The following is a 3,346-nucleotide window of genomic DNA, read 5'->3' on the forward strand; positions in this document are numbered from 1 at the left end:
TATTGTCAACATAATAAGTTGATTAACATGCTTGCAATGCAGTGTTTGGTTAAATGATTAATGTAATTAAAGGAAATCTGATGTTTGTTTACTTAAACAGCATGTAAGTTGCTGGTTTGCTCATGTTATGTTATGTTCTGAATGTCAAGAAACAAGGTGTCATAAGATTCACACTTCCCATTAGAGCGAAGTCTTTCCAGGGGTATATTTTAAAGCACTGTAGCATCCTAGGGCAGTGCTTCAGAACGAAGGCTTCTCTCTCTGACTCCTCCGGTCGGTCTGTTAATTGCCCCATGCCTGCTGAACACTCAAGTTTTGGCACCGACAAGCTTTCTCTCTGGCTGTCTTTGCGTTAAACACATTTTGTGTTTCCAGAACATTGGATGTCTCATCGTCAGTGCCCTACTTAGTCACTGAGCATTGAATGCAGTCTCTCTGGGGCAAGACGCCCACCTAAAGAGCTTTTGTTCGGTTTTGAGGACTGTTGCAGATCTTGCACACCAACCTTGGCCTGCATTCTGAACTACCTTTTGATGCTGAGCAAAGAAAATGGCTCAGTGTTTGCTAGAACAAGCACGGAATAGTGATGGTGGTCTGTTCAGGCAGTTAGAGGCATCCTTAAGTGGAGTGTGTGACATATGTTTCAGAATATTGGTGGCACTGGTTTATCCTGTTTTGTAGGGAAAACAAGACACAAACTGAATGAGTGCAATCCAGCGTGAGTAAAATTAAGAAATAATATGTAAGTATATGACTCTTTGCGTCAAAAACGATTATTTTAATGGCTTTGCCATAACAATAAATGCTAACATATTAAAATGGCGGTATACACTAAATTGGAACATTTAATTTTATACATTATGTAACCTGTTCCATCATATCTGTCCACCAAGGTCTAAAAGGCTTGACAACCCAAATCCAGATTATTTCTGCCTGTATTATTATATTATCAGTAATAAATCAGTAACAACTGTATTGTTACTAAATAATGTTGTGGTCATCTTCCTAATAGTCATGTTCTTTATCATGTTTCTTATAAGTTTGCTGACATTGACATACTCACAACATTTCTGATGCAAACTAATTGCTTGGAACAAGCTGTGGCCTGAAAATGTAGAAACATATGCAAGTATGCGCTATGCGTACCGCTTCTAACTCAATATGACAGGCTGCATTTCATAAGACAGTACTCAGTTCTAGAAAATTTGAAATTTTTTGATTGGAAATACATCTATAAATTAAGATCTGCTACAAATTTCACTCTATGTACAAATTCTCACGGCAATTGTATCTATTTCCATCAGTGTGTATACCATGCAATTTGAGACGGTACATAAATAGCAAGTATTGCGTTAGATTGTGAACCATCTTCTGTCTTGAAGACACAGCTCTTTATACATGACAGCACCACTTATTCACACACTTGTGGATGGATGATTGAGGTTGTCATGACATATTCAGCCCACTTCACAATGTGGCAGAACAGCTGAAGGCTGGATCACACAGAACCTGAGCCCTCCCTCAGAGTCTATCAGCAGCAAACCACTTCCATAGAAAATGTTTCCGTCTGAGCTGAGTTACTCTTTTCAACCCTTTGCTGTTCTGTCTTGTAATTGGTGTGGCCAAACCTCCTTTGAAGTCTGTTGCGATATAGAGCGAGAAATTGTGACTTCCGAATCCTTCGATTCTCTGTTGTGGTGGCTATGTGCCTTTTAAGCAAAACATCTCAAGGGGTTGTTGCACCAACTTTCCAAATTTGTAATAATTTAACAGTCTGTTTTTAAAATTAAGGATTCAAATGAGGTGTGAAAAGCCATTGCGGCCTCATTCTGGAAAGGGAAGGATGTTATTAAGTTAATGGATGCCAAACCTTAAGATATTGTTTCACTTCCTCTGATACTGAAGTGACTTTTTGACTCGATTAAATGATTTCCATGTGAAAGTTAATAGTTTTCTCAATAATTGTGCCATTTACCAAATGCAGCCTAATGAAATTGCTCATTTCCTGTACTGGCAGTGTTTGACTTGAAGAGATCTGTCATTGTTAAAATCATTCTCAACTTATGTCTTTTTATGTTTAATTAGAGGTTAGCTAAAAGTGAAGGGAGGATTGTGGCTTGGGATATTTCCTAACATTGCCTCACTTTGATCAACTATAAAACATAATTACACTGGAAAGAAACATGCTATTTGAGAAAATTACACATCTGACTATCACATGATATGATATGGTCACTTTATGTTGGATTGTGGGTAGTGCTAAATGCTAAGGATCGTAGCTGTTTGACTAAAGTAATCACTCCCCTATAAATTTACTCAGAAGGTACTGTAAGATAATTTAAAGCCAAAGTGTGTGATTTCTGTGCCATTGTGTCACCAGGCAAAATTGTAAAAATGATTGTTTTCAAGTAAGTTTCCAGATAACGTCCCTCATCTACCAGTGGTTGTAAAAACCCAAAGGCACACTACTTGTTGAGTCAATAGCGGATTAACAGAATGCTTTCCCATGTCAAAAATTCATAGTTTTCAGTCAGGTGATTGGCAGGGAGACTTGAAGGGCAAAACATCCTTAAGGCCCATTCACACAGAACATGTTTTTGCATCTACAACACAAGACACAGCGCAGAATGCCTTCTCTTTCATGTTGCCATCAAATAAAACAGTTGCCATGCCAACTTGCTATTGTAAACAAAAGCCTGCAATGACCACCTCCGGGGTCTTCTGATTGGTCCACTGTTTTCTTTTACACTGTATGTAAAAGTTGAAATTATTTTAACTTGACACGGCATCTTAAAAATGCTCATGTGCGAGACACTGCAAAAGATATGAGCACAATGGTCAAAAATGCTCGTCTAGCATGTTTACATAGAAAAACAATGGAAAAGTAGCACATTGTCACTGTCTTAAAGGAGACATATTATGCCCCTTTTTACAATATGTAATATAAGTCTCTGGTGTCCCCAGAATGTGTCTGTGAAGTTTTAGATCAAAATACTCCACAGATCATTTATTATATCGTTTTGAAAATGCTATTTTGAGTGGAAGCAGAAACACGCTGTTTTTCGGGCCTGTCTCTTTAAATGCAAAAGAGCTGCTGTTCCCCGCCCTCTTTTCCAGAATAGAGCTGTGCCATTATAGCTCGTACCTGCTGAAAAATATCTGTTTTGGTTGTGATTATCATGTTTATCGCGCTGAAATCATGCGTTTTGAACCATATGAGTTTAAACTTCTGATATACGGTTTTCTGAGAGCACACATCCGAACACACGGACAGAAAGCGGCTGTCACAGCATGTGAGTACTAAACTAAGTTCTCATTCACACACAAGTTTACGTTAAAAACACAC

Source organism: Sinocyclocheilus anshuiensis, unplaced genomic scaffold (assembly GCF_001515605.1).
Source record: "Sinocyclocheilus anshuiensis isolate Anshui unplaced genomic scaffold, SAMN03320099.WGS_v1.1 scaffold113, whole genome shotgun sequence".
In the NCBI taxonomy this organism is placed as follows: Eukaryota; Metazoa; Chordata; class Actinopteri; order Cypriniformes; family Cyprinidae; genus Sinocyclocheilus; species Sinocyclocheilus anshuiensis.